The following is a 21296-nucleotide window of genomic DNA, read 5'->3' on the forward strand; positions in this document are numbered from 1 at the left end:
TAATGCTAGATAACAGGCTGGTTTAATTTAAAGTTTAAGGAAACTGATCAAATGTAAAGGTTGCACTCTGTGTAGCTTTCCAGCTTTTATCTTTAAAAACAGTTTTTATCTTTAAAAAATATAGAATTTACAGCACATAATCGTAGTATACAGACTCTCTCTCTCTCTCTCTCTACTTCTCTCTCTCTCTGTGTCTTCCTCTTTCTTTCTCTCTCTCTCTCTCTCTCTCTCTCTCTCTCTCTCTCTCTCTCTCCCTTTCTCTTTCTCTCAAATGCAAACTCAAACAAGCTTTATTGGCAGAAATCTATATTGCCAAAGCAGTACAGAAAATGATTAACATTGACAGATGATTAGCAATAAATATACAATAATATACAAATATCAAAAATCATATCAAATACAATATAATAAAAGACATTAAAAAACAATTACATTCAATTCAACTCATAACCATACAGGACAGAAAAGTTGTCCATGATGTATGGAAGGAATGAGTCCAGTAGATAGACTAACATGGGCAGCTGTAATGCTTGTACAGATGTAATCACTCAGAAACATTTACTACAGAACAATCAACATATTTTGCTGCTAATCCTGCACACTGACTTTTCTCCCCACATAGATAGGGCAGTTTCTGAAGATCGGGGAGATGGATAAACTCGGGATACATATTATTTATTTTTTCAAAGAAAACCTCTCTCAAATTCTTATCCTTTTCTCAAAGCATAGTAGGAGTGAACACAGCCTGGCCTCCCTGGGTAGCCTGTTCTGCCTGTGACGGCCTGTCTCTATGGCTGTGTCCACTGAGTCTGTACGTTGTCATCATTTTCCTTCGTTTTCTATCAGTCATGGTGGTCAGGTACTTTGCCACTATGTACTCTCCGTTTAGGGTCAAATAGAATTATAATTTACTTTGTGATTTGGTGGTTTTGTTCCAATATTTGATATAATTTTCTTTTTGTTTTGAAATGATTTGGTTGGACCAGACTGTTTGGTGTCTGTCCTGAAGCTCTGGTGTGTATGGGCAGAGCTTCAGGACCAGCTGGCAGAGAGGACTCTTATCTTTGTTAAACTCTTGGCACTGAAGGGCTTTGTAATGATAGGAGTAGGGGATCACTAGATTGTGTTTATAAAATTTGATGGCTTGCTTTTGAATTTTAATTATTAAAGGATATTGAGCAAGTTCTGCACTGCATGCATTATTGGCTGTGTGTCTGTGAATGTATGTTTTTGCACAATTCTGCATGCAGGGCTTCCAGTGGATGTTTTTCCCATTTTGGGAGGTCTTGGCTGGTTAATGGACCCCACACTTCACTACCATATAACATTATTGGGTCTATTACTGAATTTAGAATTTTTAGCCAGGTCCTAATTGGGGTGTCAATTGTAATTTTTCGTTTGATGGTGTAAAAAGCCCTTCTTAACTTCTCTTTCAGCTCATTCACAGCCATGGCAAAATGTCCAGTGGAATTGATATTCAAGCCTAGATATGTATAATGTTTTGTATGCTCAATATATTTCCTAATGTGAATTTATTTTTCAGAGATTTGGATGGTTGTTGAAAGGTCAATATTTTGGTCTTTTCCATATTTACAGTAAGTGCCCATGTTTGACTGAACTTGTGGAAGATGTCCAGGCTCTGTAAGCCCTCTCTGGAGGGAGACAGGAGAACCAGGTTATCAGCAAACATCAGACATTTGACCTCTGTGTCCTGCAAAGTCACACCAGGGACTGCAGATTTTTGCAGTTGTTCTGAAAATGTATTTATGATATGTTGAAGACAGTTGGGCTCATATTGCGGGCCTGTTTCACTCCACAGTAGTAATTGGTAGTAGTAAGTGGTTCTTTTGTTTCCACAGATGTTTGCACATCTGTTATTCAAATACATTGTTTTAATTAAATCATAGGTTTTACCCCCATGCCACTCTCTAATAATCGATAAAAGAGTCCTTCATGCCAAATACTGTCAAAGGCCTTTTTGAAATCTACAAGACATGAATACATTTTATTTTTATTTCTGTGCACATGTGTGTTAATGAGAGTGGTTAGGGTAAAGATATGGTCAGATGTGTGATGGTTAGGCATGAATCCCCATTGTGGTCATTGAGGAATTCAACTATATGGGAAATGATAATGCTGCAGAGCACTTTGCCCATACAGCTGGTGACATATTCCTCTGTAATTCTGAGGGTCAAATTTGTCACTAATTTTAAATATAGGTGGAATAATACCAATATTCCAACTTTCAGGAAAATATCTCACACTCAGAATTAGAATAATTTTAGAATAGCCAATTCGAATTTTTCTGCACTGTATTTCAGTATTTTGTTTAGTATTCCATGCTTTTTTGCTTCTTAGGGTCTTCAATTTTGTTTTCAAATCATTCATGGTAGTGGGGAGTCAGTTCCTGGTGGCGTTGGCCCAAATAAGGTCTGAAAATATTCAGTCCTTATGTCCTTAGTTATTCTATACTCTCAAGTAGGCATAATTGTTTTCGAGTATGGTTTATCTTTTTGGTTCTAATTGTATTTTTATGTCTTAAGTGTTTGACAATATTGAAGGCGTAGATGATTTTACAGTCTTTGTGTTTCAGGTTAGATAACTGTCTTGTTTTTTTCAGGTTTTGAAAGTCTTTGTCAAATCAGTGGTTCTTTTTTGTTGTTTTTCTTTTGCTTGTATGTAGTTTAGCTTTACTTGCTGTTCTCTTGAAGATATAATTTGTACAGCCTGTGTGGGGCAGAGCAAGTGATCCAGTATCAAGTACAGACACTCAAGGTGAGGAAACAGGGATATAATAGCAAAAGGTATTTATTTAGAAGGCTGGGGGAAAGGAATGCAGACTTGGGAAAGCTTGGGCTGGAAGCTGGGAACCTGAGGCTGAGGCTTGGGCTGGAAACTAGGAAGAGTGGGAATCCAGGGCAGGGAGGCAGGGCTGATGATACGAGGGGCTGGAAGCACAGCAGACAGGACTGTGGGGAAACAGAAGACAGGGTTAGGCCAAGGAAAAAAACAGGCAACAACAGGAAAACTGGTAATGCATGAAAAATGGCTCGAAGGATAGACTGACTGATGCAGAGGCTACAATCTGGCAGAGTGGAAGTGGCAGGGCTGAGTATTTGTAGAAGTCTTGATTATTGAGATGAGGTGCAGCTGGCGTGGCTCTGCTCTGACTCCAGCACACCTGACTCCACTCACACAATCAGACACACACACTGCACACAAGGAGAGAGAGGGAAAGAGCCACTGGGAGAGTGGCAGTAGGTTAGGGAGACACAGGCTCATGACAGGGTTAGGGATATTCTATAAACTCTTCTAGTAATAATTTAATCTCTTCACTATTGCTTGCCTCTTGGCATTGTTCAGTGTTGTCTGGGGCACATCTATATGTCCTGGGTGTGTTGAACAGCCTGCTGGATTTTGTGTGTGTGATATTGTTCTGTTTGAGGATGAGGGTGATTTGGTTGTGGTCTGATAAAGGGGTTTGGGGCTTGACTGTGAATGCATTGAAAGAGAAGGGGTTCATGTCTGTGATCACATAATCTACAGTGCTGTTGCCAAGAGCTGAACAATAAGCGAACCTTCCCAAAGAGGTCCCCTCTTACCCAACTGTTGTTGTCAATGTACAGACTGAGGCTTCTGCACAGTTGTAATAGCGCCCTCCCATTACTGTTGATCACAGTGTCAAAGTTGTTTCTAGGAGGCAGATGTAGGTGATTAGTATGAGCTTTCTAGGTGATAAAACTGTCTCCTTGACTTCTGGTGACTTCAGGATGTGTACCAGGCATTAAAATCACCACAGATTAATATATTTCCCTGCCCCTGGTAATGACATAGCTGACTTGAGGCAGGGAAATATGCAGCACATAGATATATATCCCTCTGTGTAAGGATAAGATTTTATTTTCAGCCAAATATATAAGAATCTGTACTGAATTGTGTACATTTGACTTGTACCATATAATGAGTCCTCCTGAGTCTACAGTAGATCATTTCTGGAAAGGGGCAATAACCTCTCTGTAGTTTGGAGGGCAGTGGGTGGGTACATCAGCTCTAGGGTGACGAGAGCTGGGCTGTGATGGTGTGTTTCTTGGGTCCCTGAAGGTCCTATAGTGGCCTGCTGTGGTGATGGAGTTGGGGCTTTTTCTAAGGGCATTATCCTTGAGAGTCTTCAGCAAACACTCCATCTCTGTCAAGGTGTAGCCCGTCATACAAGTTCCAGGTGGACATTGAAGAGGGTGGAGTAGTTCCAGGTGATCTCCATGTTAATGTCACATATGACATGAAGTGGGGTGTTTGTACGGGGCAGGAGGGTAGAGATCACAACCCACGACTCTGGACACACCCTACAGGCTCTCTCTGCCACCTTAGTGACTGCCTAGGCTGTGTATCAGCACAGGGAGCGTTTGTGCCTGCGTGGACAATGATGGTCTGGGGACAGCCAAGGGAGTCTCATTGTAGAGGAAGAGGTGTCTGGGCTCCACATACTTCCCATTGGAGTCCATCAGTTGCACCACCTGTGGCTCTGTCTTGACTAGTACAGTGGGTGAAGGTGTAGAGGAGGGGTCAGCCTGGCCAGCAGGGAGGGGGTCTGTGTTTGGTACCCCTTTTCGACCAAGACAGTTCAAGGGCCAGTTCGAGGGCCAGTTCGAGGGCCAGTTCGGAGCCGGCGCTTAATCTCAAAACAGTTCTTTCAACAGCTGAAGAACCCGCTCTTAGCCAGGAAAACTGATTCCAGAGTGACACCAACACTTTGCTGGTCTAGAAGAAAGAACCACTTATGTCAGGGGGCGTGATTATCGTGACCAACCAAAATTAAAATGGATTGCTTCTCTTCAGAATGTGCATTGTGCACAATGACGGAGATTTTGAGCCAGGCTAAAAGCTGTTAATACTTTATTAAGGTTTAATGTTTTTTCAGACAAGAAAGTAACTAACCCTAACCCAATATGTGGCCACTTTATCCAAATAACACCTGTTTGGAGATTTGCTGCAACGTTTCTGGAGATGTGAAGGGGCCATTGGCCGAGTGAGACAGCCATCATGTGATACATTCTGTCTTGCTTGAGTATATTTCAGTGTGATCAGTCTGCTGGTAATGGCATACTTAATCGTTCATTTAGTGGGCAGTATGCAGTACATACCAGAGAAAGTAAAGCTGTGATGTAGTCCGCCATTGTTGTTGTGCTTTAAGTTCTTCTTCTCCTTTTTCTTTCCATTTTATGGCGAGTGGCAACCAGCGTTACGGTGCATTACCGCCACTCACTATGTTAGAGTGTGAAGTGTTTGAAGTTGGTGTTAGCGTTGCTAGGAAACCAGAGGCATGTACAGTTACGTGACAACTAGGCTCTCTAGCCCATGGAAAAGCAAGCTGGTTCTTCTTAGAAGGTTCACTAGTTGGACCAACTGCAAACCTGCACCAGCTCAGCACCAGCACTAGGTTCCAGTTGGTGGAAAGGGAGTATGGGAGAGTTGCTGTGGGAAAGGGTGTTGGGTCATCTTTTGCCAAGGCTGAGGGGTCAGGGGCGAGGGTGGGGTTGAGAGGCTGTGTCTGTGGGCTAGGGGTGGGGGTAGAGAGATGTGTCTGTCAGCCAGTGGTAGGGCTGAGGAATGGCAGGGTGGAGCGCAGGGGCTCTTGTCTTGTACCTGGCTGTTCATGTGTTCCAGCTGTCTCCTGAGGCTCCTCTCTCTGCTTTGTGTCCTCCTTCATCTGAGCCATCTGGGCCCGCAGACTGGTGTTCTCCTCTTGGAGGGCATAGGTCTGTCTGAGGTCATTGATGCTCTTTTGATGGTCTTCTTTCATCTGCTGGAGCTCTTCTCTCACTTGCTGAATGTTGTTGAGTTTTGTGAGCCTGGTCAGTATCAACTCTCTGAACTCGGTGAAGTCCAACTCCAGTGAAGACAGGCTTTCTGTCAGTTTCTCAGTCAGGGTTGGAGGGTGAGTGCAGTCAAGGTCTTTCTTCTCTGGTGGTTCTCGCTCCTCTTCTTGTTCTTACGCCACTGTGTCTACTGGATCAGTGGTATCTTTTGGGTCTGTTCCTGTCCTTCTCTGTTTTCAGCTGGTGAAATATCTCTAACAAGTTGGGACTGGTCTGGTTTCCATGGAGCAGCACGTTCCTTTGGTTTTATAATAAGTTAGGGTCAACATAGGGTTCTCAGTGTCTACACTCTCATCCTGACAAATGGTCACTCATGGCCGATTCCCTCTTTGAAGGTTTGCTGGTAGTTACTAAAGGTAGCATTTCTCCACAACTCTGATGTTGAAAATCAGGTTGTTTTTAATTCTCTTGCCAGTGAGGAGGATGTAATCCGCATACTGGCACTCAGGGTTTCCTTGTAGGGTCTTTGTGTTTCTTCTTGGCCTGCACGCTCTTACTCTTAGCATGATATTCCATTCCTCTGCACTTTGCTCTGTGTGTGTGTGTGTGTGTGTGTGTGTGTGTGTGTGTGTGTATGTGTATGTGTATGTGTATGTGTATGTGTGTGTGTGTGTGTGTGAGTGGTGGTCTCCATGGCAACTGATGCTACCAACTGTTTCTGCTAACAACTGTTACTTTACCTCTTAACTTAAGTAATATGTTTCAAGATGTATTATTTTAGATAGGCATGAAAAGTAACATCCTTCTTTCCACAGAAAATTCACTGTTTTCCAAAACAGGAATGGAAGGTGTACCAGTCCTTTGTTTTTCAGACTTATTCCAGTTGTTAAGAGAGGTCCACTGAGGCAGAGCCAAGCTCTCAGTTGGTCAGCTAGTTTTAGCTCGTAGTTTTCCTTCTGACTTTTCCCTTCAAGATCCTGAGGTTTAGAGATGTCCTTTTGCCAGTATCCTCTATGTACCTTTAGGCACGTATTTATCAAATTATTTCTGTTTTGTTTCAGTTCCTTCATCAAAAGTTTAAGTATTATTAGGAGCTCATTTTTTGATGCAGCTGCTCTCAGCTGCTCTCTCTGTCTTTTTCTCTTTATGGCACTGTACTCTGGAACCACCATCAGTCTGGGGCCCAGTGGGGACAAGTGTGAATGTCGGTGGCTCTGTGTGTGTATGTGTGTGTGTGTGTGTGTGTGTGTGTGTGTGTGTGTGTGTGTGTGTGTGTGCATGTGCATGTGCATGTGCATGTGCGTGTCTTTGTTTGATGGGAAGCAGAAAGTGATGGAACACTATGGCCCATACTGTAATAAAGAATGTGTGATGGGGGCCCCAGATCTCCCCAGTCACAAAGACATTAGGAGAGAGAGAGAGAGACAGACAGGCGGAGAGCAAAAGAGACTGTCGATGCCACTGTTGCCGGCCGACAAATCTGCCGTCAAAACCAGGGGTTGTAAAAATGTGATGGCTAAAAGCTAATGTCAGAAGTTATGTGGAGCTGTCATCTGCTATTAGAGAGGATTATTGCCACCGTCTTGACTCAGAGAAGGACAGGAGAGAAAGGAAAGGAGAGCAGAGCAGTGGTGAGATAGACGCATGAGAGAGCGACAGAGAGCATACAAAAAAGGAATGGTCTTGTTGACAGGAGACTAGTCAAAACAGTAAAAAGTGGAAAGCAAAGGACATTTTGAATGTGTGGATGTCCTTCAATCATTCAAAATGTCCAAACGATAAGGGAGTTGCATGTAGGCCAAGTGGTGACAAGCTGAAGACTGCAGCACATAAACTTTAAACTGCACTGATCAACGCTCATGGCTAAAGGCACCATGCTCTTAATAACTGTCATAGTGCATCAGACCAAGAGTGAGCGATCGCTGGTAATGAAATCCTGAAGTCCTAACGGCCTAACAACTAGTCCCAGAATTCAATAGTGCGTTTTAATGCCCTAGAGCACAGGAATAATCAGGTTAGAAAAGGTTTTATATATTTATTTAAACATTTGAGGAGTAACAAGGGTGATAATACAAAATGTGTCCTTTCCTACTGTAGATATTTATGTTTTTGCTTGGCCACTTATGTGTTCACGTATTTATTTTGTATTCCAATTGTTCAGCTTCAGTTTCCGAAATTTAATGTACAAATAATCCCTAATAATTGCTTTCATTTTTCTGCCCTTTTAATATCCATAACAGCATGAATTTCCACCTTCAGACAGTTTTATGTTGCTGTGTGTCAGTGTTCTCTGAGAGATATTTTGTGATGAAGCATTTGCAAACTTTTTTTTTCATGTACTTTGCCTTTTCAGCCTGTCTCATCCACTTTTATTTCAGATAGCAATTTCCTTTATTTCCCAGAATGCTTTTTGACAACACTCAGACAAATGGCAGAATATACTGGAGAATTTCAAAAGGAGAATTCACCACCAGACAACAAAGTGGATATACAAATCCAGACAGACAATCTAAAATTATTTATTTCATTTTTTTGATATCATTTTTTATTTTATTAAAATAGGTTTATTCTCTTTTTTGTAGAGAGAGTGTTAGATAAGAAGATGGATACCATGTCTGTATGATAAATATGCAAGAAGGTCCAACTGCAGACCTCACATTTGGGGATCCCAGGTCTGTGAGCCAATGAGAAGAGAGTAGCATCTTTACTTTTTTAATCAAATTTGAAAACTTTCACAGAGTTATTATGTTCAAGACACAGCGATAATTAAAAATTAATTTTTTTGAAGGTAAAGAACTAACTAAATATTATTTCTTGTCATGTGCCATAAAAAAAACATGTCTTGGGTGTGAATATTTCACTCAGTGTAAACATCATACAGATAGGCCTTTATGTAACACTGTCAGATAGTATGGAATAAGGTCATTTTCTCCAGCCTCAGAGGTTGGAGAGCAGCAGTGGTCAGAGGAGAAACAGTGATGTAACCTGGCCGCTACACTACAAGTCCTGACCTCACACCCTTCAAGCTGCTATTGGCTGGGGGCTACGCACCCCCTGCCCAAAGGTTGATGGCCACAAGTGTCCCTAAATTATACGAAAATAAGAAAATACAGGCAGGAAGCAGAATCTCTGCAGATGCATACACACACTTCTAGTGGGTCATAAGTGATGATTGAGAGGGATTACTTTTGTATGAGTCTATACATTGTTTTTTAGGAAAATCCTGCATAGTATACCTTTACAGCTTTTTTCTGTAGAAATAAGGAGTGAAAGCTGTATGTTAAGGGGTTAATAGTGCTAACTGATTTACATATATTAGATAGATTACGTGGATCTTCCTTTCAATTTCATCAAGGATGCAAAATTGCACAAGTGAAGCCAATTACACTACCTAATTCAAGGAATCCATCATCCTTGAAATAGTCTTTAATGTAGCCATATAGCTCCATCCATTGTGGCGAAACCCTACAAAGACCAAGTTTTAATTGAATCCCGTTTACTGTTCTGTTGATTCCATTAAAGCTGCCAACAAAGCACTTTTCTCCCTGCGTGGCCAGCTGCCTGTCCGTCATTATCGCACACCACATTCCAGTACCAGCTAATACATAAAAATGACAGTAAATCTACTAAAGGTCTGGAGCGCAGGAGTCATAAAGTAAATCGCCTGCTTTATGCTTACTGTGCTTAGGGGGGCCGGGACCAGGGGGAGTTTGGGGCACTAAATCTGAGAGGGTGCTGAAGGGGAGTGAGGTAGGGGCCATCAATCACATCAGTGTACACATACAGTATGTAAATGTACACACATACATGCACACACCCATGAGGGGGGGAAATGGGAAGCCTGATACATGGATTGTAAAATTAACGGTTATTGATAATGGCAGCTGCCCATTAGGACAGTAGAGCAAATAGAGTACACACAACACGCACGCTTGCACATACGATACAAGTAGCACCCTGTCATCTGTCAAATCATGTTTGATTATTACTCCCCCCCTCCTTCACGCACACACATGGTCATGATGTTGACATCTGCAGCTTGGTGTGCATGGACAAAGATGAGCTCGGAGGCATCAGTGAGTGTGCTGCGATGTCTCCCACCATGACTGTTTCTGATACTTATGTTTATGGATCACATATGGGCGTGACAATTGAACTTTTGCAGTGACACAAACAACTGATAAGGTGAGTTGTTCACAAATGATAACACAGATGTGGGGTGTCATCACAGGTGATAGCATGTCTGTCATTGTTGGTATTCCAGTTTGTTTGATATCATTTAGGAGGTTATAATTGTCACCTGCGCCTACTGGGAGTGAATGTTTAATAGCTTGTTCAAAACAGTGGAATATTAATGTTAAGACTATAAACCATTATAGATGTGTGATGATAAATGTGTCATTTACTACAGTTAAATTCCTCTTTTTCCCAACAATGTTGCTGATGAGTAGAGCAAGGCATTCCTTGTATACCTGGTACCTCCATTTTCTGCATAAGCTCATAAATGTCACTGATAAAATATGAAATAGGTCCTGTTAACAACTTAGCAGATGTAATGTCCACCCTGAGAGGTTTCAATATTTTACAACACCAAGGTGTGCACAAGCAGAGTTGGAAATGTAATGCCACGACCTGCTGTAGGAGACACATCTGAATAATGCTCCCAATATAGTGAGCTTTAAAAATCGGTGGTTACATCCTAACTGTGCATTTGCATGATTTATACATTATTACTCTTCTAATGCTTCCTGCCGGCCACTGCTTATAGCTGGCCACATATTGTGGATTGCTGCATTACCCTGTGCACACATTGGTATGGGAAAGTGCATACTACAATATTATCTGTTAATCTTAAACAGAAATAACATATAATATGTTATAGAGTATATAGAGTTATCATTAATGTGCCTTTGGTGCTATTTCTGTATACTAAACATAGCGTAATCATTAATGACTAATGAATTGAACACAACTTTGCTAAGTCTACACTTCGAGACATTTGTATACAGCAAGCTATGTATTGTAGCATTCTATTTCCTAGCCTTGCTTTCTTCAGAGTAGCCATGACTTCCCTCAAGCTCATTAACTGGAACAATAGCCATGCTGGCAAATACAACAAATGACTTAACAATAAAAAAATGACTATAGGCTTTGCTGTGCACAATTACATATTTTCAAGCAACATGCCCTTTGTAAAGTGAAACAGAGACCCTCTCCTGTATCTCTCTTGAACTTGAAAGGGCGCACAATATCAAAGTCTTCAATAGGATCTGATGATGTGCATGCAGAGAAATCAACGACAGCTGGATTGGGGTAAGCATTGATATTTGAAGTGTACTTGAAGCAACATGTCTGAACTAGTTTGGTTTTCCTATAAGGTGATTAAGGTTGCCATATGCCTTCACTGCTTTGGGGGAGGAAATGGATTTTTTTTTTTTTACCTAGTCATCAGAATATGCCTTTCTATTCAGCCAAAGTTGAATCTACAGAGCTCCATCAAAGGCAGCACTTGGAGCAAGGCCTAAGGCTTTTCTTTGGGTTTCACAATGCCCAGCACTTTTTACACCCAACAAAGCACCTCCAAGATATAAGTCCATTTGTTGTATCACATCTCAACGAGGTTTGAATAATTCATCACTTTCCCGATGGCCAAAAGGTTCTATTCTGTCTTTGAGACTCATATCATTAAACAATAGCTCAGAGATAAAATAAAGGAAGTTCAATGAGAAATAAAGAGGCAGACTGCAGAGAGAACGTCTCCACCGGCTTTTGTCCTTAGTGTGACTGTGTTTGTCCTTTTGTCGTTCTCTGGGTATGAGGGAGTGATGTTCCCTGTAGACAGCTGATACTGACCTTGTACATGGAAATCAGACCTGGAGAGAAAGAGTACAGAATGTGCAGGTGAGAGCAAGAGAGACAGTGACAGAGGGAGGGAATAAATGTGTGTATTTGTGTGCGTGTGTGTGTCTGCAGATGTGTACAGTACATGTCTCTGCCTGTTTGCCTGTCGTGCCTGTGACAAGTGTCTGGTGCTACTGCACCTCTGTGTGTACGTGTGCATGTGTGTGGATAAGTGTGATGGGCGCTTGATACATTTGTGTGTGTGCCCCTCTGTACATGCAAGTGGATGTGTGTGAGTGTGTGTGTGTATGAGTGAGGCAGAAATGAAAGGCAGGAGTCCCATCTGTTGTGGTGTAATGACTGTGCTATTTGGAGGCAGGAAAGGTTTGGTGCGGGAGCAGCTGGTACCTCGCCCGGTGACCTTTTAGCATTCCTCCTCTCACCATCTGACAGATGTGTCAACTCGATTATTTCAAAAGGCCCTGAATAAATAAGCGATTGTGAGAGAGCGCCGCCCGCTAACCCAAAGAGTCGACGGAACGCAGGCTCCACACACACATACACAGGTGAAAGTGGATGCAATGAGAAATACGCTTGCAAGCACGCAAACACTCTCTTAATACTTCCAAAGACGAACACCGACACAAACACATGCACAGTGAACGGCACAATCAAATTCGCCTCCACTGAACAAAGTAAATGATCTCAGAGGTGAGCGGACGCATCACCCCTGTTGTTGCATCGCTCATTTCCTACTTTCCCCAACCCTCACTCTCCTCCGCTCCCTCTTTCTTTTCCCATCATCTGCTAAATAGCTGTTGAAGTCGCTGGTATGAGGCTTGGTAAAAGGGGTACAATGGCGTGAATTGAATGCCATTGTGGTTCGGGTGCCCTTGGAGCACCGCTATTAGCTGACTGTGGAGGGGGGGGGCTGGGCCTGGGTGGTGGGGGGCCTCAGGTGTTGCTGGGAGGCCGCCGATGGACTCTCATTCCCTGGCGGAACCCACAGCGGACGGAGGGGAATGGGAGTCTGTTGTGCATGTGTGTGCATACTGTATGTGTGTGTGTGTGTGAGTGTGTATGTGGGGGGTGGGGGTGGGGGGATGGAGGGGCAGGAGGCTAATTGACTCACTGAGTGATTGGGGGACTGTGAAGAGGCGACCGCAATCAGACCTGCCCTGATAGAGTTTGATGCCTCCCTAAATAGTTTTCAAATGGAGGAGCAGGTGCTGTTTTTCCGAAGCAATCCCCACTGCCCGAGTGAATAAGAGAGGAACGTGTGCGTGTTCCTCTGTGTGTGTGTGTGTGTGTGTGTGTGTGTGTGTGTCAATACATGTGCACTCGTAAGACTGTATCCAGGTGATTGTGTGTCTTTTGTGTCATTGTATGATTCTTTTTTATTAGCATAATCAGAGAGAGAGAGTAATCAGATCTGGTATATGCATTATTTTTTCCATGATTCCTTTTATTTGTTTTTATTGTGGTAAAGTCACACATACTGTTAAATTTAATCCCTCATCTAAAAAATATCAAAACAAAGAATTCTCATTAAGTCATAGCTGCAAACTGCTGGAAAAGGAAAAAGATAGCAAAGAAGCTGAATTAATATTAAAGAGTGGTGAGGGAATACAGATGAGGGATAGAGCCTCTGTTACCTCAGAATTCAATTTTGGTAGCTAAAATTGGAGAAAAGCCCTTCATTTTTGTCTACTCCTCTGTGTTAAGAATGACTTCTGCTGAAAATCCTCTGATGCTCTTGTCCAAAACCCCAGGGATTTTAACAGGCCTTGGACTGTCCATCTCTCTCAGCAAGTGTGAAATGGGCTTCATCAAATCATGTCCAGTCCTCTTGATTTTACCCAGTGGATCCAAACTGGTTTGGTTTGCTTATTGGGATGTCATGGTTTGAAATGTGTAGAGGGAGACGAGGCACAGTCCATTCTCTGCCTATTTTATTGCCTTGTTTCACATCAACTCCATATGACATGCTTTGAATAACCTACCAACTGCTTAGGAAAATGGATTATTCAGAGAGAATTTATAACACTTCTGGCACAGAAGTAAAGACATGTGGGTGAGTGTTCCAAACATATGCAACACTCAGACAACTGACTAAAATTGATTTGAATTTTCAAAAGCCAGTCTGTAGCTTCCTTGACAGTCCAAGCTTATATCAACCCAATCCCAGCACGGACACAAAATTAACATTAGGGCTTTTGCCCGCTGGGTCAGGACCATGCACCATAACTGTGGTCGTTCCTGGACTCCTGTCTCAGTTCTTCTGTCAGCACAGCAAGCACTCCCCATCTATCATTTCCATTGATCTACACTAATGACAGATGGTCGTTATGGGTGGGGGAGACAGATTGCCTTCAGCACAGCATGGCTTCACAGGCATGTTCAGGCAGCACAGACTTTGTGTGCGTGTTCTCTAGGTTCACTGGAACATCTTATTTCCTCCCATAAACAAAGGCCCAAGTCTATTTTGACTCTTAATACAGAAAGTGACTAGGAAAGAGCCACGCTACTTAAGGATTTTGAGCATTTAGGCAGAAGCCATGGGCACAGGATAAATGTTTCATTACAGTGTTGTGCAACTTGAAGAAAACACCATCAAACCTTAGCATCATCTAAAAAAATCCATGCTAATGCATCTGTACAGTTATTTTTTATGTGTGTTTATATGTGTCTTTCATATCAATGTCTTACTGGTTTCATTTTAATGTAATTATCAAATAGGAACATCTGTCAGAGTTGAAAAAAGCAATTCTATTTTTTTAGACACCTAAAATCCCATTAGAGAATCTGGGTCACTAACCCATTCACTCATGTAATGCGCCCAGACACTATCCAGATGCGTAGCATGTGGAACGAAGCAAGGATGCTCACTTTCCACGATAACATTTTGCTGAATTGTCACATATTATGCATTTTGTATGGGGTGCTTCACAGACAGAGAGTGTATTTAAAGATACACAAGCCATGTGTGCATCTCAACTGCTACTTCACACATGATGGGAGTGTTACGTAGAAATTAGCAGTGTTTGTACTTTAGCTTCGCCCCGAAGCATTGGCATCAATCGTTTGGATCTTCATGATTAAGATGGGATATCAAAATCAAACTCAAAATAAAAATAGAGCGGCAACGAATGGTTACTTTCATAATCAGTTAATTGTTTGGTCTATAAAATGTCAGAAAATGGTGGAGAATGTCTATTACAATTTCCCTGAGTCCAAGGTTACATCTTGGTTATGTCTTGTTTTGTCCAATTAACAGTCTAAAATCCAAAGATATTCAGCATTCTTTCATAAAAGGCTGAGAAAACAAGAACATATTTACATTTGAGAGGCTGAAAGCAATTTCTTTTGAGCATTTTTGCTTCAAAAAATGACTTAAATGGTGAATCAGTTATCAAAATAGATTCATTTTCTGTCAAGTGACTTCAGAGGAGTTTTTATCCACATGATGTCACAGCCCTCAGAGGCAATTAAAACAGTATTGTGTTTCAGGTCACACAATAGCAGGGCTCCTTCTTTTGTTTATTAACTGAACCTTGAAAGACTAGCTCTAACTAGCTCAGCATTATTTATTCATAAGACTATGGATCTGCATGAAGCCATGTCAATGCAGCAGTCCTGCTTGAAGAAGTCAATATGTGGTCGATACACATTGTGCATACGTGGGAATTATTCATCATTCCTTTGACTGTTCAGTCACCATCATGTCAGTGGACATCAATATTAAACTTGAGTTACCGGTCTTATTAGAGTAAGGAGAGTCGGTAAGTTGTCATTATTTTGGTCAGTTATTTGATACATTAGCAGGTTTTTCTGGCCATGAGGTCAGCTTAAACAATAATTGTATCCTATAGGACCCTAGAATATAAACAGACAGGTACATATATGAATACAAATATGATTTGAGATGTCATTGAGTGCAACACATTTAAGGATCAACACAAGTTACAGCTCATTATTTAAATAAAACAGAAGCCTGATCAGTGGTAATTACATTTTTTCTATTTTGGTGCGACTGGACTCCTCTTTTTCATGAAGAAATTGATTGGTTTTGAAATACATTTTGCATTAATATTGATTAAAATAATTTGGGTTAATGATTGATGGTTTGAGTTTACAGTGATCCGGTTTAGTGTTTTATGTATTTAAAGTTCTGCTTGCAAAAATCAGAAATGGGGTAAAGATGTACAGAAAGGGAATTATCAAAAGGAGATAGTGCCAAGCAAAAAAGAAGGTTGAAGAGATGAATTAGCAGATGGGTCAATGGTATGAGTGGTCAATTATTGTCACCTAGTTGTGAGAAGAATGAGAATAAATTCATATTTCCTTTGGCAAAAATAGAGCTTGACAGGACCACAGTTTTCACAGATGTAAGAAGTTATCTTTCTCTCTACAGCGTGCAGTGATGGAACCAAAAGCATGCACGCCACCCACATCTAAATCCACAGGGGCAGAAAGTTCATGTTGGATACAACCATGCTTCCAACAGCTGCATTTGTGCTGCATAAAAATGAGACCTGTATGTGTAAATCTTGCTCTTGTGTGAGCAGCAGTTAGAATAGTGTCTATAATTCAAAATTGTTGTTGGGGTCAAAGAGGGGCTAAAATCACAGCGCTGTCCCAAACCAAACCATCCAAACTTAGATCTTAAAAGCTTGTGCCCTCCTTGGGTCCCAAAGGTCCCCAGCACCCAGCGGGGCCCCTTGGCCCCGGCACCAGCTCCATGATTTAGATGAGGCCATAAAAGTCTAAATGGAGATGAGAGGCTAGTTGCTTAATTGACCTTTATTGGGCTTTCTGCTTCATTTGAAGACTGGATATTAAATTAACATGATAATTCAGGCCCAGCGTGTTAATGCCACTATTGCCCCCCCTCACCCCCCCACATTTTAATATCACCCTGTAACTTTTATGGCTCCCATTGATTTAGCACTGCTTTTTATTAACTGCCTTTAATTTTCCATATTGGGACACACTTACACAAAGAAGGTTTTATTCCAATTGAGCGATGCTCTGTTACAGGATCGGGGGTTTATGAGGCCGTTTCTATTAAAAAACCTCCCCTATTCTCACTGCGACATATACAGGCTGTAACATGGAGATTAGATCTAATATGTACAGGGGAGCCCTGGGGTTGGTTACTGGAACAGTGGATATGGTACGCATGTCATAGATGTTACTGATGTGTTGTACATAAACACTGCAAGAAAGGGTTTCACATAATAAAATAATGAGGATAATTAGGAAAAAAATTTTAGTTGTATGACTATGAGGAGTCACATTTATGGCTCTGACTAATACCTCCAAATACCTCAAAAAGCTCACACACAAATACAGACACTCACTGCTGTATTCAAAACCTATCTATGCTGTAATGAACTTATTTTCCCCTTAATCTTTACGAGTATAAGGATTTACATACTAGCAATGCTCAAGTTATGTAGCTGTCTGAGGTGAAATGGAAGAGTTTTGTGGTCTGGCCTCAACAGTTGAGAGAGCGCTAATGTCCTCTTGTGGAAGCAATGGGACCAACATTTGATGACAGTGAAGATAGCAGTCATAAATAAAGTAAAATTAACGTGTGACATTTTTCCCAGCTGTTGGTCATAAGTGGTGATAGTGGTGATGGTGGTAAAAGTGTCTGACTTAACAGATTTAAATGGTGCACAGCTTTGTGCCTCATTTCAACAGATTTCATTCATCAGATTGTCATTGCTGCATATGTGTAAATGTATACACTTCAAAGTGCACGCACACTGGTGCCATCCCTGCATAAAGACAGAAATGTCTTAAATTGCAGATCAACACATTCCACTGTGTTTGATGTATGAGTTAGCAGTGACCTGTACCTCAAAACCTCAAAGCTAGAGTGTAAGTGTGTGTGTGTGAGAGAGAGAGAGAGAGAGAGAGCACTTAACGTGGAGATGGGACAACTCCACAGAAAGACACACTAGACACAAACAGGGACACACACTGCCAGACTGACAAAAAGCCAATAACCCACCAACACATTAGAGGTGAATTGCTTCCTGAATGCAGCCCCTTTCCCCCTCTCCTAAGTGGATGCATTATCATTTTGTCTGTCACAAAAAAGAGGAGCCAAAGAATATGAATATGCGTTTACATCTGTCTTTCATTAATATGCATGCCTGAATCCACATCTCAACACAAAGCCAATTTTCTGGCCATCTGGGGGATGGCTGGTAGAGGTAATGAATATTCTTTATGAATATGTTTTATTTTGCGAGGTGGCGATACATCATGAGCATGCCGCTATCTTTCGCTTCTCTCGCTCACTCTCTGTTTCTCTGAGCTGCTGGAAACCTTCACTGCACAAGTTGATGAGTTTAATTAGACTGTAAAGAGGAGGGATGGATGGACGGACAGATGGAGGGAAGGTAGGATGGAATGAATGGAATATATATTTTACCATACAGACTCTCTCTCTTTCTCTCTCTGTCTCTCTCTGTCTCTCTCTCTCTCTCTCTCTCTCTCTCTCTCCATAATAGGAGCCTTAATAAACTATGCACCTGCTCTGAATGGTAATGCTGGAGAAAGAAATACAGCTGAAGCTAATAGCTATCATGATTTCTGCAGTAACTAGTCTGCAGTTCTGATGTTCATTTAATTACCAAAGTAACTCATGTGGTACACCTCATAGGATACTCACTGGTTTTACAATATTTTCTGTTTGGTTGTGCACACAAGCAAATTCTTCTCACAAGGCAGGTAGGAAAAACTGAAACATCTGCTAGTTTTACCTTTAAGTTTCTTGGATTGCAGAGTCATAAAAACACAAATAAAAGCTTATTCTGAGAAGACTTAACATATGCAGTCATAAACTATGTAGTGTTATGACTACACGTAGAATTTAAAATTTTGCACTTGTTAATAATTGGGGCAGCACCTTTAATTGAAGGAAAATAAATCAGAAGTTGTGATTCTTGATGCAGGGACCTCTGTCGTCTGCTTTAAAGAACACACTGGCCAATAAATGAGGACATTTATTTATAGCTAAATGTCCATCAATAACTGAGTAAATGAGGCATTAGTAAGGAGTACATAACAGAAGAAAAGAATCAAACAGATGAATAAAAAGATCTTTTAAATGATAAGATAAACTGATCACTTAGGTTGGTGATAGTGAAATGAAGTATGTGATTCAGAGTTACTGGAGAATGTTGGAGCACTACCCAGTCTCTGTTGATTTCTGGTCCGCTGTGGCTAAAGTCAAACAGAACTCTGACTACACTCACTCTTATTAAACTTGTTGAATAGTCTTGGGAGTAATTCCATTGGCTGGATGACAAAACTCCCAAAATATTATCAAATGCAAGATTTACGGTGGCACATAAATGCTAAAAAGTTTGGTTCATTCAGTTGATACTAAGGTGCAAACTGAGGCTTGTTTTAGATAAAGGTTAAAATGCGTGCATATTTTAGGAGAGGAGAAAAGATGAATATATAAGACATCTAGAAAAAGGCAAAAACTAAGATAAACTGGATCAAGGTCTTGGTGAACTCCTGGAGGGATATTTTGAGGACCAGCCTGACTGACAAAGACAATCAGTTCTTTTATCACCTTGCAGATACAGGTGGGGACTCTAGGTGTGGAGAAGACACTTCGCACCCAAATTGTAATCCACCTCTAATGAATATTCATTTCTTTGTTTCAAGGAATCTAGAACTTTCCCTGCTCTAGTGAGATTAATTTTAATTGAGGTTTTATACGCAAAAGTCACATACTTCAGCTCATCACTATGATCAATCAACAGTGATTATAGACATAAAATTGTATGTAATAGTGTATTATATAAAAATATTCAGAAAACATATGGTTGAACAGCAATCCTATTTCAGCATGAAATTCATGACTAATTAACCGTCAAGATGCTTTCCAATACTGCTAATAGATGCACAGAAGTTAAACAACACTAATTTGATCACAACATAATAAAATACAGTCTTACACAAGCAGTAACTGTATATTTAGTATTACAACACGGCCACATGGCAGACAATGCATTAAATCTGGATTTGGATAATTCATTCAATTTATATCGTACAGCTATGGGAGTTGAACCACATGAAAACATTTGCTGAGTAATATTAGCTGGATTACTGAGTAGTTGGACAGTTAATTCACATTAATTTAGACTTGGGCTTAAACAAAGAGAAAATACAGTGTGAAGTCACCTCAGGAATGTGTCCACAATTTATGGCAGGGGTCTGGCAGATATCTTATCTCATGCAATATCATGGTGTGTGCGAGAGAGACAGGGTATGCGTGTGTGTGTGTGTGTGTGTGTGTGTGTGTGTGTGTGTGCGTGTGCGTTTTTGTGTGTGTCAGACAGGGAGGAAGAGAATAACACTGAAAGTTATTTCTTGTTTAATCCTGGTGATTTTTTTCTGATGTGTATTTCAGATGTATTTCAGTCTCTCCAAAGAAACTCCAGTCTCGTGTTCCATGTGGGGGTGGAATCCTCTTGACTTGTGTTCTTTCATGTGCTCCACAGCTAAAATGACCCAAGGGGTCATTAAAGGGGAACTATTGTGCTCATTTCCAGCTCTATATTTTTATTTTTGGACTCAACTAGAGTAGCTTTGCATGATTAACAGTTCAAAAAACTCATTACACACAACACACTTATTTATCTTATACTGGCCCTTTATGCAGCCCCTCAGTTCATCTTCTATCTCTAACAGGCAGTCTTAGCTCCTGTCTCTTTAAGGCCCCCCTCCTGATGAGCCCACTCTGTTCTGATTGGCCAGCTTTCTGGAAGACTGCCAGGGAGCAGACACATCAGTCATGTTAAGTTACTGCTGATGAAAACCCAACATTTCCTGCTTTTCTGCTTCAAATTAAAAGATTTTAAATGACTAAATAACAGGAATTTACAGGAAATTAAACGTGTTCCTCACTGGATTAGCAGAGCTTCGTTAGTGGTGCTAAAAAGCGGTCGACAGAACAACATTTGGAGATATTTGGAACTCTTAGCTCAGTGGATCAGTTTGAAATGATGCAGGGAGGAATAGTACAAGCAGACGCAGACACAGTGATGATGATGTTTGATGAAGAGCTGCAGACGACCAGCACACCTCCAACAGGTAAACAACTTATTTTACTTTGCCCTGCTGTTTAATGGAAAAAGTCTTGCGGTACATGCATGCTGTGCGTGGAGCAGATGACCATATAAAGAAATTTGTCACAAACCAACGTCGGCTCGGGCTGAAAGTAGAAAAAACTATTGGAAACCAAGTGTTCAGAGCCACGTGAAACCAGTGCTTTTTGATCACAGGGATTACTTTTATATACGTTATCGTCATTATTTGACACGCTGACCATGATTAACATGAACGCCCAACATTGTAACATTATTTATATGACTGAATATAAGGAAAAGAATAATAGGTCCCATTTTAGTATTTTCACCTCCTGTTATTAATTTCTATTTTTTTTGTGGAAGCATGGTCTCTCATGGGTTGAGAGCACCAGTGCTCTGTCTGGCCAGTGTTAACTCTGACACTTTCTATTCTTACTCTCTTACTATTGAGAGGTTTTGCAGATCCTGGGAGTCTCTGAAAAGGTCTATTCAACCCACTATTATCTCTTTGGTGTAA

General features: G+C 41.1%; 2 long non-coding RNA genes across 2 annotated transcripts; one reads left to right on the plus strand and one right to left on the minus strand.

Moving 5' to 3' along the window:
- The first annotated feature begins 415 nt into the window (after positions 1-415).
- Positions 416-4875, plus strand: LOC122970518. Its single transcript, XR_006399230.1, has 3 exons — positions 416-499; positions 733-734; positions 4863-4875. It is a non-coding gene; the product is annotated as an uncharacterized LOC122970518 (long non-coding RNA).
- LOC122970517 lies at positions 2791-3164 on the minus strand. The gene is made up of 2 exons (XR_006399229.1): positions 3068-3164; positions 2791-2969 (listed from the first exon to the last, which is right to left on the minus strand). It is a non-coding gene; the product is annotated as an uncharacterized LOC122970517 (long non-coding RNA).
- Positions 4876-21296: the final 16421 nt, after the last annotated feature.

Source organism: Thunnus albacares, chromosome 19 (assembly GCF_914725855.1).
Source record: "Thunnus albacares chromosome 19, fThuAlb1.1, whole genome shotgun sequence".
NCBI lineage: Eukaryota > Metazoa > Chordata > Actinopteri > Scombriformes > Scombridae > Thunnus > Thunnus albacares.